We start from the raw sequence: 26,565 nt of genomic DNA on the forward strand, positions 1-26,565 counted from the left end.
AATTCAAATTACTTAACTAATGAAGACATTAAAATTAAAAAATTTCAATTAATAAAAAATGAGCATTACAATGAAATAATTGACATTAATTAAAATGAAATAAATAATTAATTGACATTAAATAAAAAAATTAAGGCATTAATTACAATTAAGACTTTTTTTAAATTGAACATTCTGACCTGACCTTGTGTATTACAATTTGCAAAATAAATAGGGTAAATATCAAATAGGGTTGTATTTATATTAAAAAAAAAATACAGGTATGTTGCTACTTACAGTTATTATTAGATCGTCTCTGCTCCTAGGAGGGGGATTTAACGTGCAGCAGCTCTGACACCTTGCTCTTCTCCTGTCCTCCGCGTGGCAGTGAATGTCACGACACTGGCATCAGTGACATAACTTCACCCTCCCCCCCCAAGACATCGTCCAATCCCCTGCGGTCCTGTTGCAGCTTCATAATCAAATCACCTCCCCCTGCGGAAACATCCAATCTCCTGCTCCGTTATTGAGAGGTCACCATGTGCTCCTCTGCTCCCCTTGACCCTGCCCACCCTCCTCCAGGCCCTGCCCACCTCAGCCCACCATACCCCAGGCCCTGCACCCCAGGCACTTCCCACCCTCCCCCAAGCACCCAGGCCCTACCCACCCTCCCCCAGGCACCTCCCCCCCCCCTTGGTTAATTTAGAGCCCGTTTTATAATGATACCTTTTCATGCAAGGTATTTATTTCACGTGTCTTGAGAGGGATGCTAACATACATGATAGCAGTTACAGGTGCAAACAGGGATCTAAGGCTGAGCTCCATGCATGCTGGATGCAGAGAATCAAAGCTGATACATGGCTCCCAGCGTCCTCGTTATGTTTGCAATGAAGCACCATCCCCCCTCTGCTGCCTCGTTGAATTCCAATGAAGCTTTCTCTGTCCGTTGTTACCTTGTATGTGTCTGATTTAAATTCTCATATGTGCCTTCCTTAAAGCTAAAAGGCTGAGAACCTGGCCATTGGACACAGCGATTAATAGGGGCATGGAAAGGAACTCATTCTATCTAAAAGTGACATGTGAATGCATACAGTAGCTACCTAGTTTATTCTTAAAGCCAGTGATTGAGACAAGATTCATTTTCTCACACACACACACACACACACACACACACACACACACACACACACACACACACACACACACACACACACACACACACACACACACACACACACACACACACACACACACACACACACACACACACCTGCCGGGGTTTTGACTCCGCCCCCGTGTCCTCCCACACACGCTCTCACTTACCAGGCTTCAAGGAGAATGCAGTCTCTCCGCCGGGGTTTTGACTCCGCCCCCGTGTCCTCCCACACACGGCACAAGTGCAGATTGACTGCACTCGGCCACCGTACGCCTCCAGCCCCTGAAGGACAGATTTTACTTCTGCCCGTGCTACTCGCTTCCCCCACACCCGCGCTCACTTCTCCCGCGGTGAGCGGGCCGCAAAAATATCCGTGGCGGGCCGCATGCGGCCCGCGGGCCGCATGTTTGACATGCCTGGGTACACAATGTTTATCTTCACGCAAATCTCAATGTACTGTACATCAGCAGCAATTCTCTTTAAAACAAAAAAAAAAGAACGTTGACACGTTATAGTTGGTAATACTTTAGCAGACTGTCCTTTGACGTTAGAAATATTTGAAAAAAATAATAAAAAAGATTGAAACAAAAAAAAAGAAATATTTGAAAAGTGTGCAGATTTCAGTTGAATTAAAAAAAAAACATGCTGCTAATAACATTTCTGCTAATTGCATTGTAAATCATCTCACAATTATTTGAGGTTCGTTATTGCTTATGGCATGCCGCAGGAACTGTGTCCTATTTCAAGAGCTCATTATACTCGCTTTAAAGAGCTTTACTTATTGTATATGTCAACAGGATTTAGATCAATTAAGATATTGTAAAGGCTCCAGCACAAACAGTATTCATGGGATTTCATAGAGTCTGTATTTGACATGATCCAAGCATAAAAGGAAGAATTGGAATGTGGGAGTTGTATAAAATGTTTTGCTTCCTAAAGGAAAGGCATTATTTTTCATCACAGGTGTAGACCACAAGTGTCCAGAGGAGTAAATGCCCCCCAATAAGTCCCAACGCTTGAATTTACTGACGAAAGCCTAAACATACAAGTAGCATGAGCATTTGCATATACAATCAACAGCATTACATGTGAAAATACAACATTTTACAAGCACTGTCTACAGGCAAAGCGGCTTGCCCTGTTTACAGTGAAACAGACTCCAGTGGCTGCTTGTCCATTCTGGTCTCTTGCATCCTGTCCTTTAACTCAGAGGGGTGCAAATTTTTTTCCCTGTGCCCCCCTGCCGGCGGTCATCTCACCCCCGCGCCCGCCCTCACCGTCACTTACCTCGGCTCCGGCGTCATGACCTTGCAGCGTAATTTGATGCCGCGTTGCCATGGTGACGCATGTGGAGCCAAGGTAAGTAAAGGTTTACAGAGGCCCTGCAGCTCCCTCGGCAGTTAATTTAAGTGCCTTCAGGAAGCGAGTGGGGCCTCTGTAAACCGCGCCCCCCACCCCGCATGCAGTCTCGCGCCCCCCAGTTTGCGCACCGCTGCTTTAACTCTAGGATTGACTCCCGACGAAGCGAAACACGTAGAGTCTGGCAAGTATAATCCGGAGGTGTGACGTCATCATGTGTGGACGTCGGACCACTCGAGGTTGGAACGTGGAAGTGAGCCACAGAGAAGCCACAGGGAGCTGGAGGCGCACCAGTCCCGGCACGCGAGCCCCATAGACCGCAGCACTTCAACCTCAATCGCCGGATCAACAGCCAGCCTGATCGTACAATGCCCTGGTTGTAGGGTCTCCATGTGAGTTGCAAGTGTTTATCTTACTGCATTCTCAAATACTGTATATTGTGGCTGTCCACTTTCCCTTTCTTTTGTGTTTCCTGCATCTAGTTGAGAATATACCTCTGGCATTACTGCATTCAAGTTACACACCGAGACAACCATCACTCATACTCCCTTTGGGAATCAAGGCTTATTTACCTCCATGAAAATGTGAGTGTACGTTTCTGGAGATTTTTTCCAGCAGCCCTATTGCCACATAGAATTTCACTATTGTGTTTTTTCTGTTTTTTTCTTTTATGCTTTCACCGACTACCTGCGCTCCCCGCTTTTCTGCATCACTTTAACTCTACGTCAGGTGTTCTCAACTCCAATCCTCAAGAACCCCACCCTCCCCCCCAAAATCAGTCGAAAACTGAGCCACTAATTGAGTCACCTGTGCTGAAGCTGGGATATCTTTCAAACCTGGCCTGTTGTGGGATCTTGAGGACTGGAGTTGAGAACCCCTGCTCTAGGGAGTCACTTTGATCCTGTGTCAGACTAACCCTTGAATCCATTAAACGTGTCACTTTTAGAGAAAGAGAAGAGCTAGAACATGAGGTCATGCTCTGAAACTTAGGCGGGGCTTGGAGGAATTGGGAGAAAGTACTTTTTCATTGAAAGGGTGGTGGATTCCTGGCATAGCCACCAGCAGAGATGGTACAGACTAACACAATAAGAGAGTTCAAACATGCATGGGCTATCTTAAATCTGATAAAAACGAGCTGATTGTATTGGGTCTGAGATAGAGATGGACCCAATTTCCCAGAATCCCTGGCTGCAGTGGAAGCATTGTATGCTAAGCGATAACGGAGAAAGGTAGGGTTACCAACCCGTCTCAGACATCTGAATGGGCCCACAAGTTATATTTTTATTTGTTCAAAATGCATTTGCAAACACCGTTTTGTGACCAACATTGATTCCTGGTAAACTGGGTTGAAAAACTTCTCAGGACTAAAAGAATCTCAGAAATCACACACTTTCACCATCGTTGGTGAATCATTTACTTATGTATGTATCTCCCCAAACACTCCTTTATACAACGCTCTCTCAAAGCCATATTTCAGACTCTGGATAATAGTTAACATCATTAAAATGTTTGGTGAATTTTGACCGCGTGTTGACTGGTTCGGGAACAAAGAGTCAATTTCCCATGATTCTGGAGAAGTCTTCACGCATCTTTAGTCCGAGTCTTCGCAAAAGCTTAAAATGGGCAGTGTAAGTAGGGCAAGTGATTCTCATCTGCCATCAATTTCTATCATTCGGTAACTTTGGTTCTGCAGTCCTGACCCGTTACATTTTGCTCAGCTACGGAGGTAGCATTTGTTGATTCCCATTAACCAGATATCCGGCACTTCCGGGTCATACGATCGCTCCAGGAGCCTGCAGTAAGACGTTATCAGTCCTTCCACTGATCTAACAGTGACAAAATCAACCTACACAGTTGCAGGAATTGATTATTGCAAAGAGTTTCAATATGCTGCTTGCTATTCACGGGCTAAAGGCATTGTGTAAGGTTTACAGTACAGCGAAAGAGAACAATTAGGTAAAAGAAATATGGATTAAGTTAAGAACTCTTGAATAACAGATTTTCCATGGTTCCTAAAATACGGGAAGTTGGTGGGTTGTTTGTCTGTCTGGCTTTCTGAGCTCCATTAAGCCAACCTTCTAGCCCACTCAATCAAATTTTCCAGGAAGAGAAAACAGTCGGGAATAAAGGGCTCAAATGTATAACATCCTTGTACTGTTTTAATAATGTGAGACTGTTTGTAATGAGATCCTTAAAGTGGTGAGAAGCTAGGCGGTCTTCATCACCGAGGGAAGAATATTGGCATAATTATGCTCTATCCAACCAATGTTTCATGCAGAACTAAGAGTTTTGTGAAAAACAGTCTGGTGGATATGTAATTAAATATGCACTAATACGTTCTGCCAAATTGTGTAAAATGAATTAGCCAAGTCGAAAATGATTGCCGTTCCAAAAAAAGACCAGAATATTTCTTGCAGTTGAACAAACTGATATTACTTGTGGCACAATATAAAGGACGTAGAGCGCACTGAGCTTTTAACAGCTGTTTAATCTCCTTTGAACCTTACACTTTCGAGTAAATCGAAGAAAATTACCGAATACAGCCATGGGGGCCACTTCACGTATTCACTCAAACCCACTCAACAAACATGGAAATCCTCAAAATCTGATTTAAAACGATTGTGTCCCAAGTAAAATGCATATTTTGACTGTTCCATAAATCCAATATAACATGGCGGTCTGTGCGTGTTGTGTCTGTTTTAATTGGGAAGGAAAAAGCAATAGGATTGTGTGGTTGCCGCTGCTGTACATGTACCCAGTACAGATGCTTCCTGTTGGTAGAATAGAGTTACATCCCTGTTGTAATGAGTAACAATGCTGGGACAGAAAACAAGTGGAAATAATGAAAGAGCCACCTGAGGCCTTTATCATAAGAGTGTAAACCGGGGAAATAAGGAACACATGTTGGCTCATTATACTGAAGATTTCATATGGGTGAGTTTTGCGAAGGCAGGCAGCAAAAGGTCCGGGGATTATGTGTTTGCAAATAGGCTTTATATAGAATATGATTGCACAAAATCTTTATACTTGTGTTTGTTTTCATACCGTTGTAATTAACCTATTTTAGACGCCATCATTATTTTATTCACTTAGATTGTGAGCTCTTCGGGGCGGGGGCTCCGTTTCCTAATGTTACTTGCTATGTCTGAAGCGCTTATCCCCATTATGTGTTATATTATTATGTCACGTGTATTACTGCTGTGAAGCACCATGTACATGGCTGGCGCTATATAAATAAAGATATATACATACATTCATACATACATACATACATGTGTTCCCTTGAAAAATATGTGTCTTGCAGCCCAGGGGGAGCATGCGGAAAAAACAACAGAAAACAGCAATCTCAGTGCAGGTGTATCGGTATAAGTGAATAATGTCACAGGGATCTTGACTCTTGAGTGTAGCTACTTACTAGATATAAGGGGTGTAGGGGCAACAATTGGTATCTTTAGAAACACGGTCTCCTGTATCTGGGCTTTGATGCACTCCACTCCAGGGGTTCAGTGTGAAGATTAAATGTAAAGACAAAAGGACATATCCATGGTGCAGATCAATGGTATAAAGGTAGGTATTTATATACGTGATAAAAATGCGCACTTACAATAAAATAAATTTAAAACAGCACGTATCACAATATCTGTGAAGGAAGAGAGGATATGGAACCGCCGTCGCTCACCCCGCCGCCTCCGTTTGGTGCGTTGTAACAACTCCCCCGCTTGTGGCTGGATGCTGCGTGGTCACTCGCTGCACTGCAACAGCTCGGCTCCCCTGCGGTCTCCAGAGTGTGACGTCACTTCCGGTAGGGCTTCTGGGATCGGCGCTCGCTCGGCACAAGTCCTCACCTTCTCTCCTCCCCTGGGTGGCACTCCTCTACGCGTTTCACCACTAAGAGTGTATGGCTTCGTCAGGAGTAACTGATACTCAAAAACTCCCTATGGAGATACTGAGCTGTCTGCGGTAGAATAGAGACTTGGACAGGCTTGAGTTCTCGTTCTTTCTCTGGTGTTCAGTGTCTCCAGCTGTAGTGGGTCCCAGGGTGTCCGGAAATCAGCCCCCACTACTGCACTCTTCTCACTCCTGCCCAAGGACTGATACTCAGACAGGAGTGAATAGTAGAACAAGGATCTTTATTGGTATACATCAGGTATCCACTGCAGTTCTCCCTACAGTGGTGCAGTCTTGGAAGTCTCAGACTTCTAGATGGTGCAGGCCCTGGTCTTACAGGCCTTGGTGGCTGAGCCTGATTTTCCCTCATCCAAAGACTGAGGGTGAGCATGCTCATCCCTGCCATGGGAGAGACTCACAGCTCTTTCTTCCTCTCTTCACTGGAGCAGGAAGCAGACTGACTAAGTGTTGCTACTCCCACTTGGAAGACTCAAGAAGGGGCGAGCTCATGGACTGAATCTATCCCTGATAGGCTTACACATGCCATGAGTCACCACCTTACTTCCATCACTTACAAGAGGGGTCAAGAGCCCATAGATTTAACCTGTTACTGCCTGTAGCTAACAGGACTTACATAACAGAAATAACAGGGGGAAAGAAAGGTAATATGGGACATACCCTGTTACATATATTTATCACCTGTGGTAAAAAAAAAAAAAACTTTGTTTTTGACGATACCAAGTTGATGACACACCTTAAAAATAATGCTATTTTGGGCTATAATGCCGCCTTTTGGGGCTAACAAACTTTGACTCTAAGCCACTCTTGGGACTGCTGCTCAGACTTTTTTTTTCTAGGAAAAGGTTGAGGAAGAAGTGGATCACCTACTGATTCAAAACCAAAGAAGTGCAAAGCAAACATTTCTTTAACAAAAAGTCACCAGTCACAGAACTATGCCAGCGTTTTAGTCTTTTGTTGCATTCAATTTGAATGAAAGCCAACATTAGGATTACATTATAATTTAACAATTCTCAATAAAGGAAAACGCTGAACACCTGTTTAGCAACACTGGTAACTTGTTCCCACGATGAAACGCTACTTTACATAAAATACCTTTGTGTTATAAATATGCCAGTTCACCATTAACACTAATCACATTGACAGTAACTTTTATTGTGACAAAAGATTTATTTTTTTACTGCACGACTATATTCCTTTTAATTTTCACTTATACATTAACCTTACATTGGAAGAATTTGAATAGGAATTAGTCTTCCAATGTGTCATTTTTATCCTTTTCCTTTGTTTAATTTATTTTTATTAACACAAATGTGTCATTTTTTTGATGGGTTTAGTTTACCATGTTGGTACAATTTCTCGATATCATAGCCTGTACTGTGCCGAACAGTAACAGTTAGTCCCAAATTAAAATTAGGGTTGCATTAAAATGCAACAGTCCACAAGAGCAGAACAAACGTAAAGGTCTCTTACTCAATGCTAAAGCGTTTGCAAATAATTTGTCACGCGGGCGTGTAAGCACAGTCACTTTGGCTTCTTAGTAGCGATGCTAACGGCTTCAAAACCTCTCCCTTTCAACCCACCCCCTGTAGGTGGACCCAATATACAGCCAACAATAAAGATCTTGTTTCCGAAGTGTTTGTTCGCTTCAGGACCAAGATGCTATGCTGTGGAAAATACTTTTAGACGCTGTCAGGAAGGTCACATACAGGTTCCCTAAAAGACTCTGTAGCTGGGAGTTATAATTGTTACAATAAACACTAGATTCACGAAGGTTCGAGAAATGAAATAATTGGCGCTATAGGTGTTTAGCGATCATGTTGTTATTTATCTACCTATGCACTAAAGCAAGGGTGGGTAACTTCAGTCCTCAAGGGCCACCAACCGGCCAGGTATTGGTGGTATCCCTGCTTCAGCACAGGTGGCTCAGGGATTTTGACTGAGCCACTGATTGAGCCACCTGTGCTGAAACAGGGATATCCTTAAAACTGACCTGTTGGTGGCCCTTGAGAACTAGAGTTGACCACTCCTGCTCTGAAGCCATATCACCATCGATAAAGCCAGGATAAGGGGCTTTTTACTGCAGGGATATGTCAGCGATATTTATAACTCGGCATATGAAAAGGTGTATTTAACGCTAAATTACTTATTTACTAATTTCATTGCTATTCACTAAACTCTGACAACTAGAGATATCGGACTAATGAAATAAATACCAACAATTTTTATCACCTACCCAAATCTTGTATATGTGTGTGTGTGTGTGTGTGTATATACATAAGCAATATAGCCTGTGCCAACATAGAAAGGGTCATCAAAGTACATAATATACAATAGTTAGGATTAGTAGCAAAAACATAAATCTCGAGCGCAAATGTACATAGGAAAAGGGAAAAAAGGGAGAAAAAGTAGTCCCACACTGTGTGGCAATGTGGATCATTTAGGAATGGACTAAAGTTATTCCCACTCACGTGGTGTCCAATTCAAGCGAGTATTTCAGAGGAAAGACCTCTCTGCAAACCAACAGCAAACAGCAGGACTCTTGAAAAAATCCTTAGTATAATAAAAGACAAAAGAAAAATAGTGCAATATATTTGTTGTTCATGTAAAGGTAATATAGAATGCACTTACAAAACGGAAGAGAAATACAGGCAGTAGGACCACCCAGAGTCCCTGTATGTATTCTAAGCCGTCCTGGGGTTCGCTCCGTCCAACCCCTCTCTTGCCTCTCCTCTCGCGTGTGCGCAAGCGATGTCACTTCCTGAAATGGCCGCCACCGCAGATCACTTGGCATCACAGAGCTACGAGACTGGGGAAGTAGACATTTCGTATAGGTGGTAGGTCTGCTGCTCTCCTGTCAAAATGCCCAACGCGTTTCGTTCATGTGGAACTTCCTCAGGGGATACGTATTAGTGGCCCATGACTAGCTGGTCACGTGGACTACAAGGGCTCAGTATTTGCACATACAGTATGGATATTATGCTTCTTGGGGTCTCGGCAATATGGCAATTTCTTTACGCTAATGGATCACAGACTTTCCTTCAGTTTTGCGCTGGGTGCGTCCGCATGTTTATTGGGAAGTGTTAATAGGAGGAGTTATATGCTAGATTATAATACGCCTCTCTGCGTCACTTTATGTCATTTCAATCTGAGCCCCTAAAAGTACCAGGTCTGAGGTTGTGTTAATTTTCTTGCTTTAACATCTGAGCCTTATGTAAGAAGTTTGGTGCACGAGACTCAATACCTGAAGGCAATCCCTAATAAAGCAGTGTTAGCTTCGGGCATGAAGGTGGTTACACCATTTTCTGCCATAGACTTGTAAGGCAACCTATTGCATAACCTGTGGTAGAAAAGTGGGATTGATATCTCCACAATTGCCCGGCTAGTGCTGATTAATGCTGATCTCTATGAGTTAACTCTTATTTGTTTCCCTGGCGCCAGTTACCGCTGACAATGCATTTTACATATATGCAAATTAAATGACTATCGCTACCCATTTATAAATTAGAAATTCTTAGTGAATACAGAAGTTATTCTTAAAAAAATATTGCTGCAATCCCTTTTATATTAACGACAAATTTTAACGTAGCCATATCGACCATTGGAGACTATAGCCCTAAATGCATTCACCCAGCCTAGATTTTTAGAACTTCTGTGCCAGTGATTACTCCAGTAAATACCGAGGAACAATTATCCGGCTTACTGCATGCTAAAGTCACACTTTTACTATGTTTTTAGCACAATTATTGTCCTAGTAAAATTCAATATTTCTATTAAATATCCACTGTTATTTTTGCCCAGTACAAATCCAGAGCAAAACCTTCATAAGTTACATCTGTCCTGTTGATTGAATGCAATGGCATTTCCAAATAATAATACATAACAAAGACAGAAAATGTGTATTACCAATTAGTAATATTATTTGGCTATGTGAGGTCAAGGCAAACTTAAAAGCTAAAGAACAGATAATATTACTGCTTGAAGCTGATGGATATATTGCACAAGGGGGGGTATTGCATGATTTTGATATATGTTTTAGTGTTCTTTTATTTTGATATATCTATAACCAGCTGACTAGTAATAGTTTGAATACAGTTGTGCAATTATGTTGGCGTTCTACTTTATTAATGGTCTTATGAAGTTGCAGAATGGCCAGCTTGTCGCTATATCATCATGAGATTTTGAGCCACTTCTTATTTGTGTAACTCTAATGCCTGGTGTGTTTCAACCTCAAAGGACAAAAATGTGTGTTCTGGACAACAAAAATAGCATTGAAAAATAATATACTGTATATAATAAAGAAACAGGGCACTCTAAAAAAAAAATGGAATAAGAGTAAAGAGAGGGAGCATGCCGTCCATAAAATACACAAAAAGCAAAACAGGACAGGCACTCCAATGTTCAAAATACAAGATTTATTAGCTCAACGTTTCGGTCCCCACTGGAACTGCTCCAGTGGGGACCGAAACATTGAGCTAATAAATCTCACTATTTTGAACATTGGAGTAGTGCCTGTCCTGTTTTGAGATATATATATATATATATATATATATATATATATATATATATTTATTTCACACACGTCTATGTATTTGTGTGTGTGTGTGTGTGTGTGTGTGTGTGTGTGTGTGTGTGGGTGTGTGTGTGTCTATAAATGAACACACGTGCATGGCAAAATATATTATACTCTAATATTAGCACAATATATATATATATATTGTGCTAATATTAGAGTATAATATATTTTGCCATGCACGTGTGTTCATTTATAGAAAATAATGCGTATGTCAGATAAATAGAAAATAACATTATAAAGGAGATAAACAACAGAGCGAGAATTCCTAAGATAAATATCTTGGAGCTTTGCTGGGTACAGGTGCTTAGGAAGATTTATACTTAGAATACTTCAAATACTTTTTCCACCAAAGGGAGATTATTCTGCATTAGTTTTTTTGTGCCAATACTAACCATTAGCATTTGGCTTGCAGCCACGGCTGTCTACTCAGCAACAGATTCTGCCACCAAGGGAAAGGTCATTAATGTGTGTGCTTTGCTGCAGTGGTTTCCAAGATAATTCGCAGAAGTTGTTCTGCAGATGGCTTCCTGGCTGTCATCAGGTACCTACATATAAATAGGGTTTCTACGATAGATTCCTTAAGTGGGTTAAGCTAGAAGCTAAATTAAGATATAGTCCAATGAAAAACGACACTGCTGTTGTAATGTAACTGAAAGTAGCTCAATAGTGCGTTTGACGAAGGATTACTTTATTTATGTCCTCCCGCTGTATCTTCTCATCTTATAACATGTGGGGATATGTCACAAACCACACAGCTCTCCTTATTATCCCATGACGTTAGGACTCGGGTCTCGAGTTACCCCTGGGTCCACACCCCAATCAGATAAACACAGACATCGGGTTGAGGTATAATGGGCACAGCTTTTATTAACATAACAAACCAAATGACAGCATCGTCAGATTGCACCCAAACCGTAATTATTTAAACCACCGAGTCATGAAGATGCCCGCATCCCGGCAGGAGATATATAAAATACCGCCGGCCTAACCGGAAGGACATCACCGGACCGGGCTGCTGTAGCCTCAGCCCAGTAACACCGCCCCTCCTTATTCCCACTGCATCGCTGATCCAATGTTACCATGTGCAATCTGAACACCACCGCCACTGCCAGCTGTGACAAATAACAAAGAACACCCATCATTCTTTTTCTTTAAACGTACCATAACATATATCAATTACAAACAATTAACACTCATTTCCAAATAACGACAAACAAGGGCGGGATCCTTGTGGCATGGCCGGCCTTAGGGCAAAGTGAGCAAGGTGGATGCCTTGGCCACCGCACATCCGGGGGGGCCCGCGCTCACTCCTTTCCCTCCTCCTGCCGGAATCCAACCAACACCCAACCGGAGGATGGAGAGGCAGGACCGCCTCTCACCCCAAGGTACGTGTGTGCTCTTCACCCCGAAAAGTGTGTGTGCGGTCAGGGGGGGGAGTCTTACCTTCTACAGAGCGGCTCTCTTCCGACAGCGTCGTGTTGTCGTGGCGACATCACATGACGACGCATTGCCATGACAATGCGACGTCACGTGTGGCCGTGACATCATGATGCCTCAACACTGCAGGAGGAGAGCTGCTCCTCAAGGTAGGCATCCCCACCACTTCCACCGGAGGGGCCCCACTGCCAGCGTGCCTTCTTGGACCCAGAACATCATAAGGCCGGGCCCTACTCATTGCGCCAACAGGAACAGAGGGTGAGCTGCTTTCTTCCCCCACTTTAAATATGAGCAAACGCTTGCTTATTTTTTTGCACCACTTCTTCTTGGTGCGACACTGCTGGAGATGGCGAGGAATCAGCTGGTGGTGGTGATGATGATGAGAATGCACATTGGGTGCTACCCAAAATAACTATTTTTCTATATTGAGTTTTCCAAGTAGCTTCAAGTGATAAAAAACAGGATAAAGGGGCACTACTGGACTAAAAGTTCCCAGAATCTCTTTCACTTCCTTTGGGGCCCGAGCTATTAGCCACGCTGCTCCCTCTCTTTGGAACAATCTGCCCCGTACAGTTCCAGAGGACAAGAGGCCCCCTCTCTGGGAATCTAAAAAAACAGGCTCAGGACCCACCTGTTTATCCAGGCATTTAATTAATGAACCCCAACCTATCCAGCATTTAATAGCTACAGTACCATCTCATCCTGTATTGTATCTTTCCTTGTGTTTGGAACCATTTTAATCTTAAATGTTTTCTTCTTTTTCCCTTTATGTCATTGTGAAGTGCTTAGAGTCCCATTAGGAGAAAAGCGCTATATAAATAAAGTTTTTATTATTATTACTGATAGGACTTTTTAGTGATTTTAAAAAACCTACACAATTATAAAATCCTCTGTCAAAATGTTATACAACTCTGGAAATAAACTAGAAGCTATATCATTAACATGCTATTAAAGCTCCAGACCAAGCAATATCCTATAATGTAACAATCATTTTTTGTTTCTGTAGCAACCATTTACAAAGTCACACCCCTTCTGAAACAGGCTCTGTTTTTTTGAGCCCTGCCCACTCTCTAGCAGTGCACCAATTGTATCTAGTGACTGCCTGGTCACATGATCTTCCCCGCAGAACTTTGCATCTTTGGTCCTCTTCTGCAACATTGAGAGCCATTTAGTGAACCCCCAGCCGAATCTTCGCAGATCGATCACAGGAGAACGGATCGATCGGCAACTTAGCTAATTACTTATCATCGTGTGGATTGTATTGATGCGCATATTAAAGGGGGAAAATAAAATTATAAAAAACAGCAGCTTGGACTGCGGCTTTAAATTCCAATACAAATTGAGCTTTTTCTTTCAAAAGTAAATGACCTTTGGAAAATGAATTTATCATTGATTTATCATGCTAAAACATTATCCTAAAGATGGTTAATGTGGATGTAATTTATCTAAATGCCGGGTGCCAGTTAAAGTTATGTTATCTTTTGGTCACTGCTGGGTACCATGCAATCTCCTGCAATGCTATTGTATAGTCAGTGAAATAGACATATCAGCTTGGGCTTATGGGGCTAATTGTGTGTAACCCCTCTAGATTTCTGTTACTCAACTTATGCCCCTGTCACTGAGACGGGGACCTGAGTCCTTATGTAAACAACACGCACCATGCGTGGCACAGAGCCAAACAACGGAACACAACTACAACAGCACTGGGTTATATAACTGACTTTATCAGTATGTAAGAGTAGCATAAACCCTTGTGATCCTTGGGTACAGGATCACCACATACAAATCACAATAATGAACATTACATTTACCACACTTGTATGCGCTGGTGTATTGCAGTGTCCATAACTAGTAAGCCCCCCGATCCTGGGTATTCACAGCTATACTAGAAGTGCCAGCACACAGTTGGAGCTTGTGTTAATAGCTATGTAGCCTGTGCTTCAAAAAAGAAGGTTAATTCGGTACCACTCTCTCCGGTGACTGTTGGGGGATCTCCTCCATCGGCTGTCGCTCCTCAGGCCTGCTCCCGGTCACCTGCTGCTGGGCTCGCTCCCGCACTTTAGGCCACTCACCACCTGCCTCATCTCTGCACTCTCACGTAGAGCAACACACGTGTCACGGGTCACTCTGAATCGAGCCTGAAGTCCTTCAGGCCCACATGGATCTCCCATCAACTGTCATGGCTGCCCCCTTTTAACAGCCCCTGCCCCGTTAGTCCCTCTTTCTTCACCAGCCTCTGTACTGGCTAATCATAATCAAATGTCAATTGGAGAGAAACCTGCTAGGGGGCAGGGTGCATGGGTTACGTGCCAAACACAGGTTACTTACATATGGGTTCTACTAAAGTTTTAATGTTGGGGTGATTGTCTTATTCAAACACCAATAAGCTTAGCAAACTAGAAGCATAACACGTGGACATGCTTTTTACAATCATGGGGCCTTCTCTTGCCAGTAAATGTATTCTGCATAACATTGTTAATCTTGAATACGTTTAAAATGTAATCAGAAAATCTGTTCCTGTATGGCATGAAGTAGCAAAGGATTATTGCGCCTAGCCATAATTCTTACATTCAGGGCAGAAAGCTTGGAAAACAATGAATAGGGAACTCATGTACTGCTTGATGAAAGTATTTTTCACTACACAAGGAAACAAGCCATAAACCAAAGGAGATTGTGATGTATGATGAAAGCTGTTGTACCAAGAAATCACGACAAAACAGGAAGTTTCCTCATGCTGTAAGAAGTCTGGAATTTATGTGAACAGTTACCGCAACTGACCTAAGGTATTAGAGCTTCCACTGTTACGCACATTCAGAATTAGCCTAAGTAGGGCTTACACAAAATGTTCTGAACCGGGTTATTTCAAATAATCATTTGTGACAACTTTCTCCGGTGTAATTATTCTAGCTTATCTGCAGAAGTATTTTAACGTTTTAAAGTATTAGGTCTATGCACTTTTATTTAAATGAAATCCCACATTTAAAAAAAAAATTGCAACGCTCGAATATAAATCATATTACCATTTTCTTTCCACACAAGGTCCTTTTTTAGATATACTGTACTGTACACTTGTTCCCAAAAGTACCAGACATTTAAAAAAAAACTCTGATCACAACAACTAACTTCAATCCAACCTCTCTTCTTTGTATTAACCACGTACAGTTCAACTCATCTACTTTCTCTAATTGTCCTATCACCTTTCCCAGGCCCCTATTTTCTCAGATCTCTGAAAATTTCTGTTGATTACCTTTCTCACGCTCTCTCTACATTATTTCCTTCCAGAGTGGACCTGGATTCTTCAAGGTCAGATGTATCTCTACTTGGGTCGTCCTACTGTTGCAGAATCTTGAGGGCACCCAGGCACAATGACTTTGATGACAAGTATGAATGCTCATTCTGATATGGGAACTGAAGTGACATTGGTTATTCTAGAAATGTGATGTGGCCTGTAATCCATTTCGGGGACCTCCTGAATTGGAATTAAACATAACTGAAGACAGAATTACCTCTCTGTAGGAGCATAGGGTCAGCACAGTGTCTGTACAGGGGTCTCCTTGTAGCAAGGTCTTTAATCCGAAAGCAAGAGGCTATGGTGAAGACATTTCAATTATCTTCAGACCCTAATGTAAGTCTAGCAAAATCTCAGTATAATCATAGGGGAATCAGATTACCCTTCTTGCATCTGGTCCAAAAAATGAGACTGCAAACATTTGGGGCACAATTTATTATGTCTGTCTTGATTTATTCACAGCACAGCATACCCTAAAGAAATATAACGCAATAAAACACAATGTACAATAGTACGAGGAAGAAATGTATTTATGAAATGATTCCGTTACTCAGTAATCATTGTCAGATGATTTGCAGGATTCCAGAGTCCTCTCAATGGTGGTTGTTCTACCAAAGAACCTAACAAGTAACAGTGAAATCAAGTTCAGCCCGGTCCTGAAATCGAATATTGTAAAATACTCTTCCGTGCTCATAGTCAAGGCTAATGCGAAAAGAAAACCATGGTGATGGAATAAAAAAAGTTTTAGCAAATTACACTCTGCATAAAATCAATCATAACTGTTAACAGGCACTTCTGCATTTACTTTAGTTTCTCTTGTAAATAATATAACTTGCCGGCAAATTTAAAATGAGAAGGCATGCTTTTTTCTTTTATGTCCTTATGTGCCCACAGCACTTCTTCCCCTACACCATGGGTGGGCAACTCCAGTCCTCAAGGGCCACCAACAGGTCAGGTTTTCAGGATATCCCTGCTTCAGCACAGGTGGCTCAATCAGAAGCTCGGTCTTTGACCTTTATATGCCACTTTTTCCCATCAACCCATAGTTGTTGTTTTTAACTGAAATCCTTCTTTTCCGGTGCTTTATGGCGGTTAGAAGGTACACACCACCTGGTTCATATTTTCCGGTTATGTCTTTTGCTTGGAATGAAAACAAAAGTGAAGCAAGTCAAACAGATTATGAACTAATGTTGCTTATTTCTTTCTTTATTTAACCATTGTCATCAAGTAGTTTGAAAGAAAGAGGGAGGAAGTAAAGCAGCCCATTCATTTAAGACAGGGGTGGCCAACTCGAGGGTTACCAACAGGTCAGGTTTTCAGGATATCCCTGTTTCAGTACAGGTGGCTCAATTAGTGGCTAAGGGGCCTATGCAGAGAGCAGCGAGAAGCGCAATCTCGCCAGGTTTTCGCGAAATATGGCTATAGCAAATTAGTTAATGGCGAGAAACTGGCGAGATGAATAAAATCCGCCAGTTTTTTTTTTTTGGTTTTAAAAACTCGCCACGCGGGTGGCGAGAAGCAATATCTCGCCAGTTTTAAAACCCGCCTTATGCAGGTAGCCCCGGTCAGCATCTCGCCGCTGATCGCGCCAATAAAATGGAGAGATGTTCTCCAAATAGGTCCGCCAAAAAAAGTTGGCAAGAAGCTGGAGCTGAGCGGCGATAGGGGACATAAAAAAAAATAGGCCCTTTTCCTGGCTCGGATTGATGCTGGGGGGCTCCAGAGCTGATACCATTAATACCAGCACCGGAGCCCCCCGGCATGCATCCGAGGAAGGAAAAATGCACGTACAGGCCACTTCATTACTTTAGCGGCTAACCGCTCACCCACTACACACAAGGGAGGCCTACCCACATACCGTTGGGGAACACCCCCCCCCCCACCCCAGTACCCACAATAAAAACAATACAGTGACCCACAATAAACATCATTATATTAATAAATACATTACCCACCCCCTGTGCCCCCCCATAAATACAAGATTTATCCTTTTACAAACAGGGTTCATAACACAGCCCCACGCGAGTCCCCAGTGGGCTGGCGGGGCACCTGACAGACCTACAGGGTACCAGCAGCCCTTTTCAAACAGGTTCTGGAGGCCTGTTGGTGGGTCCCGCCAGCACCATGGCCCCCAGGTGGTCTCCTTGGGTCACCGTGAGCCACATTTGGGTCCCCACGGTAGGCCCAAGGATGTCTGGGAGTCCCGGGTCAGACCCACAGGTGTCTGCGGGGCTTTGGGTGGTTCTCACGGGGGTCTGGGGAACTCACCAGTGCTCACTACGGGTCCACGGTGCCCCCACGGATGTGGGACCACCGCTTCATCCCCGCACCTATGGGTCGGCGGTGCCCCCACGGATGTGGGACCACCGCTTCATCCCCGCAGACTACGGGTCTGCGGTGCCCCCACAGATGTGAGGCCACCGCTTCATCCCCGCATGTGTCACCCGTGGAACCACCAGCCTGATACCCGTGAGATACCCGAGGAGACCCACAGGTGGTCTCCAGAGGTCTCACGCAGAACCACGGAACAAACCCTGAATGTAAAAAAAATAAACCTGGCCTATACATTCAATACATTCCCCCCTCCTCCCCCCCAACACCTACAGTACAATAATGTGCAAAATAACTATTATTCAGATAGGGATAATAGATTATTTGCCCATTATTAAAAACATTAACTAGCATATTCAAACAAATTAAGTACTACTGACCTTATCAATAAGAAGTCTCAGTCGCCAGCAACATCCTTGTCTTGCCCACAAAAAACATAGCCAATACATAGCCAATACATTGCAATTACATTCTGATATCAATTAACCCCTTAAACACCTTATCGGATAATAACCGCAAAGGTAATTAAGGGGTTAAGACACACTGGCCCGATACCCACCCTTCACCCATGAATTTGTACATTGGCTTCATCATGCAAATATATATATAATATATATATATATATATATATAGATATATATATATATACAGAGAGAGAGAGAGAGATATACAGTGTTCGACAATCCTATACATTTACTCGCCCGGGGCGGGTGGATTTAACCCCCGGGCGTGTAAATATTGGCGCAAGCAGCACGTGTGTTTTTTTTTTAAATTCCCCCGTTCGCGCAAAAATTTCCCTGCTCGCGCTAAAAAAAAAAAAAAACTCCCCCTACCTGACTGCTGATTGGCGCGCGCTCCCAGGCTTTGTGGGTGCATGGCCAGGCTCTATATGAGCCGCCCCCAACGAGCGGCCATTCTTTCTGCCCGGACATCTGTTGGAGGGTAAGTACTCTCCATGCTGCGGCCCCTCTGCTCCTTCCCTGCGATCCCCCTGGTCCCCACATGGCTCCCTACTCCCCACCGCGGCAGCTCTCCTGTCCCCTGCTACTGTCCCCTTCCCCTGCTCCTGTCCCCTGCTCCTGTCCCCTGCTCCTGTCCCCTGTCCCCTCCTCCTGCTCGTGCCCCCTTCCCCTCCTCCTGTCCCCTTCCCCTCGATCCACCGATCGATGTCCGGGGTGGGAGGTCCCCGCTGCTGCAGCCCGGTTGGCTTGCGGGGGGGGGGGCTTGGCCCTCACCACGTGCCTCCCATGCGCCAGCTACCTTCATGATGGCGCACCCGCCGCATGAGGTGGGGGGATGTCGGCCTGGCCCCCCCCACGAGCTTCATGCCGCTGCGGGCTGGGGGGGAAGAAGCAGCCTGCAGCTTGGCCGTGCAATGTGACATGCCGGCGAGGGGAGCAGGGCAGTGGCGGCCACGGCGGGGCTGACTGTCACCTGGGGCGCCCAGTGGGGGATACCTTGCCACGTGCCTCCCACCCACCCTGCTGATTGGGGGGGGGGATGTCGGCCTGCCCCCCACACAAGCGGGAGATGGGCGCGGGTGGGTGGGGGAGGAGCGTGTGCTGGTCGCGGCCTTTCCTCCCCTGTGTGTGTGTGAGAATGTGTATGTGTGTGTGTGTGTGTGTGTGTGTGTGTGTGGGAGAATGTGTGTGTGTGAATGAATGTATGTGTGTATGGGAGGATGTGTATGTGTGTGACACCAGAGGTACCCCCCCAATCAGTAACCTCCCCCCCAATCAGTAACATCCCCCCCAGTCAGTAACCCCCCCAGTCAGTAACCCCCCCCCCAGTCAGTAACCCCCCCATTCAGTACCCCCCCATCAGTACCCCCCCCCAGTCAGTCACCCACCCTGTCAGTCACCCCCTAGTCAGTGTCAGTCACCCCCCACCCCCAATCAGTGTCAGTCACCCCCCCACCCTCAGTCAGTGTCAGTCACCCCCCCACCCTCAGTCAGTGTCAGTCACCCCCACCCCCAGTCAGTGTCAGTCACCCCCCACCCCCAGTCAGTGTCAGTCACCCCCCCACCCCCAGTCAGTGTCAGTCACCCCCCCACCCCCAGTCAGTGTCAGTCACCCCCACCCCCAGTCAGTGTCAGTCACCCCCACCCCCAGTCAGTGTCAGTCACCCCCCCCCCCCAGTCAGTGTCAGTCACCCCCCCCCAGTCAGTGTCAGTCACCCCCCCACCCCCAGTCAGTGTCAGTCACCCTCCCACCCCCAGTCAGTGTCAGTCACCCCCCCACCCCCAGTCAGTGTCAGTCACCCCCCCACCCCCAGTCAGTGTCTGTCACTCACCCACCCACCCAGTCACCCCTGCCCCACCCAGCCACTCACCCAGCAAACCACTCACCCAGCCAGTCACTCACCCAGCCTCTCTCTCTCTGTGTATCACCCACATTCTCTGTGTGTCACCCATCGTTTCTCTCCTCTGTCTCCCCCACACTCTCTCTCCCCCCACACTCTCTCTCTCCCCCCACACTCTCTCTCTCCCCCCACACTTTCTCTCTCCCCCACACTCTCTCTCTCTCCCCCACACTCTCTCTCTCTCCCCCACACTATCTCTCTCTCCCCCACACTCTCTTTCTCTCCCCCACACTCTCTCTCTCCCCCACACTCTCTCTCCCTCTCCCCCACACTCTCTCTCCCCAAACTCTCTCTCTCCCCACACTCTCTCTCCCCACACTCTCTCTCTCTCTCTCCCCCCACACTCTCTCTCTCTCCACACTCTCTCTCTCTCCACTCTTTCTCTCTCTCTTTCTCTCTCCCCCCACTCTCTCTCTCTCTCTCTCTCTCTCTCTCCCCCACACTCTCTCTCTCTCTCCCCACTCTCTCTCTCTCTCTCCCCCACTCTCTCTCTCTCCCCCACACTCTCTCTCTATCCCCCACACACTCTCTCTCTCTCCCCCACACTCTCTCTCCCTCTCCCCCACACTCTCTCTCCCCCACACTCTCTCTCCCCCACACTCTCTCTCTCCCCCACACTCTCTCTCTCTCTCTCTCCCCCACACTCTCACTCTCACCCCACACTCTCTCTCTCCCCACTCTCTCTCTCTCTCCCCCACACTCTCTCTCCCCCACACTCTCTCTCCCCCACACTCTCTCTCTCCCCCACACTCTCTCTCTCTCCCCCACACTCTCTCTCTCTCCCCCACACTCTCTCTCTCCCCCCCACACTCTCTCTCAAATCAAATCAAATCAGTTTTATTGGCATGACGAAAGAACATTTTAGTATTGCCAAAGCGTGAATAATAGGGGGTGGGGGACAATAATTACACGAATACTAGGGATAGGGTATAATGATTGCAGGGTATATGGGTAACAGTTTCACACAGGGGTGTGGGGGTTAATGTACGTTTCTCAGCTTGTGGCAGGTGCTGATATAGTGTGCAGCTAGTTCTGCTGTGGTTTCATCTTCTCCCAGGAGGATCGCTATTTTTTGGTTCTCTTCTATATTATTAAAGTTCTCTCTCTCCCCTACACTCTCTCTCTCTCTCCCCTACACTCTCTCTCTCTCCCCTACACTCTCTCTCTCCCCCACACTCTCTCTCTCTGTCACTCACACTCTGGATCTGGATCTCTTATTTACCCTATATATCTTAACTGCCCTATACTACACCGAAATCTTAACTACCCTATACTGCTTTCTTCCAGATCTGGCTCAAGCTTCACATGGAACCCCCCCTAACCCAGAAGACAGGTAGGGAACACCTCCCCAATGTATAACATTGTGGGAATGAGCGTACCTGGACATTGAGGGACTGCGGATCAGGTAAGATCCCAGGTGGGATTGCTGCTTTAGATATTGTGAAGCAGGGGCATCCAGACACTGGTTAAGGGGTTCAGGAAACTAGTCATTCACACCTGGCTTTTAATTCTAGATCCGACATTTACACACACACATGTAACAAGGACTAATTGTAGTATAATGTAATACAATAAATACATTTGTCAAAAAGGAATGTTGTTCTGACTAGGAATTTATTAAATGTATTTTATTTATATATTTTATTTTAAAGCGGGGTTGGGGGCGGGACTAGGGGCGGGGTTGGGGGCGGGACTAGGTGGCGAGTAGATTTTTTGGTTGGGCGAGTAGATTTTTGGGTGATTTGTCGAATATATATATATATATATACAGACACACATGATGAACCAATATACAAATAAATGTAGAAGGGTTATCAAAAACATGCTGTACTCAAAATAACAGTTCTCCATAAATACACACTACAATACAATTAATTTCCTTTCATAATCCTAACTGATATTACAATCAAAAAGATCAAATGTCAATCAAAAACCTCAAATCACAATCAACACATTGCATTTACATTGTATATATGATGCATACAATCTAAGCACCATATACATTCTGCAAATGAATGTTAACAATAACATTGCAAGCAAAATACAGATAACTCCAAACAAATATACTATTGTAACCAATCCGGTGAACATAAATCAATTACCATTCATTAATGACATCCCTAAACAATTTACATTCCATCCCTAACAATTAAACAATTAACTAATTCAAACCTGCAACTGAACAATGTAGCCTGTGAAAATATATAAATTCCAACAAGCATAAAAAATTGACAACCAAAGCTAACCCTGACCTCTAATACAACATACAATAGCAACGATTACATCTATCTAATTTTAAAATACTTTAAACACACATTTAAGCATAGATGCATAGTCAAAATAATTAAAAACACATCAAATCATGCTTTTAAAACACTATCATTTCTTACCCTGTATGTATATATCTCTCTAGACATACATACATACAGTGGCAAGAAATGATATACCACAGATAATTAAATAAACATGTAAAGAAAAGAATTAAAAAAAATTAACAAAGCATATAAAACAGATAACAAAGAACAGATAATAACAAAACAGTAATTCCTTGGCGCACTGTCAGATATTAAACCTGGCAAAATGAATGCAGTCCCATGGCTTTGATGATGGTGAAATGTTATGTCCACAGTCCACAGTGCTCGATTCCTTTGGATTAAAGACTGATCTGGGAATACAAAGACAGAACAACCATTGCGCAGTACCCTATGGTCAGTTCAGCTCTCCCCCACCGTTGCCAGCTACTTACTTAAAAGTAGATAAAAATGGGCCTCAAAAGGTATCTTTACTTTCTTCACGGTTGGCTCCGACTGGATGTTGTTGCTGGCAACGAAAGCCTCACTCCAATCCCACGTTCGCAACACCACAGACCGTATAAGAAGGAAAGATAGGCACCAATAGTGTGATACCAAACATTTATTGCTAAAAACAACAGGGTAAACAACAATGCACTCACATGCCGTTATGCCCTATATGCAGCATACAACGTGCCGTCCGCTCACATTGGAGGATGCCGGGGTGATGCAGGAGGAGGCTGGAGTTGGCGTGAATCCCGCTTCGTGGCCACGACTCGGAGCGCCTCGTCCTTCCTCTGATGACGTCACCGCTGATCGACCCCTTCTCCTCTCCAAACGTATGCACGTTGTATCACGTACTGAAGGCTCCACCCTACGCGCGTTTCATGACTGCTGACGTCACTTCTTCAGGGGTAATGATTACCTTTAAGATGACGTCAATTGCCTTTAAGATGACGCCATTAAAAGAAACATGGCCGTCCACACATGGTACGGTAGCCAATCAGAGCGTGGGAACTCCATCCCTACTCTGGCTCTAGTATACCATGTGACAGAGGCTTGGGGGAGAAAGGATGTGACGTCATTGAAAGCCTGTCACATGGTACTAGAGCCAATCAGAGTAGGGATGGAGTTCCCACACTCTGATTGACTACCGTACCATGTGTGGATGGCCATGTTTCTTTTAATGACGTCATCTTAAAGGCAATTGAAGCAAAGCCATTCTGATTGGCTGTACTTTCATTGCCTTTAAGTGACGTCATCATTTTTTTTTATCGGCCAAAACACATGCTTTTCACGGCCCAATCAGGGTCGTGGGAACCATATGACGAAAATGTGACGTCATAGGCCTTTAAAAGCCTATGTCGTCTCATTTTGAAGCCAGCCGCCGAGGAGGAAGGACCTCCTACAGAAGAAGAAGGCCAGGGCGTGGCCGAAGATGGGAAAAAGAGCCCGGAAGAAGATAGAAGAAAGAAGAATACAGATGAAGATGGATTAAAATTAGAAGACCCGTGGATTGATTTGGATCTTTAGTTTAATGTTTATTTTTTTATGGTTTGTTATTTTATGGGTTCCTGTGCCTGGTGGTTTTGATCGTGAGTAACCAGTTCAACGGGAGTCGGTGGGGGCAAGTAATGGTAAGTGAAGTAAAGAAATGTATTTAATTGAACTTGTTAATTTTTTTAAATTCTTTTCTTTACATGTTTATTTAATTATCTGTGGTATATCATTTCTTGCTACTGTATGTATGTATGTATGTCTAGAGAGATATATACATACAGGGTAAGAAATTATAGTGTTTTAAAAGCTTGATTTGATGTGTTTTTAATTATTTTGACTATGCATCTATGCTTAAATGTTTGTTTAAAGTATTTTAAAATTAGATAGATGTAATCGTTGCTATTGTATGTTGTATTAGAGGTCAGGGTTAGCCTTGGTTGTCAATTTTTTATGCTTGTTGGTACTTAGATATTTTCACAGGCTACATTGTTCAGTTGCAGGTTTGAATTAGTTAATTGTTTAATTGTTAGGGATGGAATGTAAATTGTTTAGGGATGGAATGTAAATTGTTTAGGGATGTCATTAATGAATGGTAATTGATTTATGTTTACCGGATTGGTTACAATAGTATATTTGTTTGGAGTTATCTGTATTTTGCTTGCAATGTTATTGTTAACATTAATTTGCAGAATGTATATGGTGCTTAGATTGTATGCATCATATATACAATGTAAATGCCATGTGTTGATTGTGATTTGAGGTTTTTGATTTGCATTTGATCTTTTTGATTGTAATATCAGTTAGGATTATGAAATGAAATTAATTGTATTGTAGTGTGTATTTATGGAGAACTGTTATTTTGAGTATAGCATGTTTTTGATAACCCTTCTACATTTATTTGTATATTGGTTCATCATGTGTGTGTATGTGTATATATATATATATATATATATATATATCATACACACACATGATGAACCAATATACAAATAAATGTAGAAGGGTTATCAAAAACATGCTATACTCAAAATAACAGTTCTCCATAAATACACATATATATATATTTGCACGATGAAGCCAATGTACAAAATCATGGGTGAAGGGTGGGTATCGGGCCAGTGTGGCTTAACTCCTTAATTACATTTGCGGTTATTATCCGATAAGGTGTTTAAGGGGTTAATTGATATCAGAATGTAATTGCAATGTATTGGCTATGTTTTTTGTGGGTAAGACAAGGATGTTGCTGGCGACTGAGACTTCTTATTGATAAGGTCAGTAGTACTTAATTTATTTGAATATGCTAGTTAATGTTTTTAATAATGGGCAAATAATCTATTATCCCTATCTGGATAATAGTTATTTTGAACATTATTGTACTGTAGGTGTTGAGGGGGGGGGAATGTATTGAATGTATAGGCCAGGTTTATTTTTTTTACATTCAGGGTTTGTTCCGTGGTTCCGCGTGAGACCTCTGGAGACCACCTGCGGGTCTCCTCGGGTATCTCACAGGTATCAGGCTGGTGGTTCCACGGGTGACACATGCGGGGATGAAGCGGTGGCCTCACATCTGTGGGGGCACCGCGGACCCATAGGTGCGGGGATGAAGCGGTGGTCCCACATCCGTGGGGGCACCGCGGACCCGTAGTGAGCACTCGTGAGTTCCCCAGACCCCCGTGGGAACCACCTGAGGCCCCGCAGACACCTGTGGGTCTGACCCAGGGCTCCCAGACATCCTTGGGCCTACCATGGGGACCCAATTGGGGCCCACGGTGACCCAAGGAGACCACCTCGGGGCCATGGTGCTGGCGGGACCCACCAACAGGCCTCCAGAACCTGTTTGAAAAGGGCTGCTGATACCCTGTAGGTCTGTCAGGTGCCCCGCCAGCCCACCGGGGACTCGCGTGGGGCTGTGTTATGAACCCTGTTTGTAAAAGGATAAATCTTGTATTTATGGGGGGGCACAGGGGGTGGGTAATGTATTTATTAATATAATGATGTTTATTTTGGGTCACTGTATTGTTTTTATTGTGGGTACTGGGGGTGGGCGGGGGGGGGGTGTTCCCCAACGGTATGTGGGTAGGCCTCCCTTGTGGGTAGTGGGTGAGGGTGGTTATGCCTCACAGGGTGGGGGGTTACCGTGGGAGGGTATGTAGGCGTCCTGAGTGGTGGGTGAGGGTGGTTTAACCCCTTAATGACTGTAGCGGTTAATAACCGCTATGGTGATTAAGGGGTTAGGGGACATTACTTTAGATGTTTTCATTTTTGTGTCTGTTTTGCAGCAGCGGAGGGGGCATGGGCAGAATGAAGATGAGGATGGCCTTCATCGTGGCAACCGGTAATGGGTAAGTGCTATATGTATTTAATGTATTTATTCTTGTT

General features: G+C 44.2%; 1 protein-coding gene and 1 long non-coding RNA gene across 2 annotated transcripts in view; both read right to left on the bottom strand.

Annotated features, from left to right (window-relative positions):
* Positions 1-526, bottom strand: part of LOC142502302 (uncharacterized) — a 7,599-nt gene extending 7,073 nt beyond the window's left edge. Inside the window, exon 1 of the long non-coding RNA XR_012803728.1 lies at positions 277-526. This is a non-coding gene — a long non-coding RNA (uncharacterized LOC142502302). The remainder of the gene's footprint in view (positions 1-276) is intronic.
* LOC142503114 (galectin-3-like) overlaps positions 1-25,455 on the bottom strand; it is a 506,920-nt gene extending 481,465 nt beyond the window's left edge. Inside the window, exon 1 of the mRNA XM_075615126.1 lies at positions 25,450-25,455. The gene's annotated coding sequence lies outside the window, so the exon portion shown is untranslated. The remainder of the gene's footprint in view (positions 1-25,449) is intronic.
* Between the last annotated feature and the right edge of the window lie 1,110 nt (positions 25,456-26,565).

The sequence above is a fragment of the Ascaphus truei genome, chromosome 9, assembly GCF_040206685.1.
Source record: "Ascaphus truei isolate aAscTru1 chromosome 9, aAscTru1.hap1, whole genome shotgun sequence".
NCBI classification, from domain to species: domain Eukaryota; kingdom Metazoa; phylum Chordata; class Amphibia; order Anura; family Ascaphidae; genus Ascaphus; species Ascaphus truei.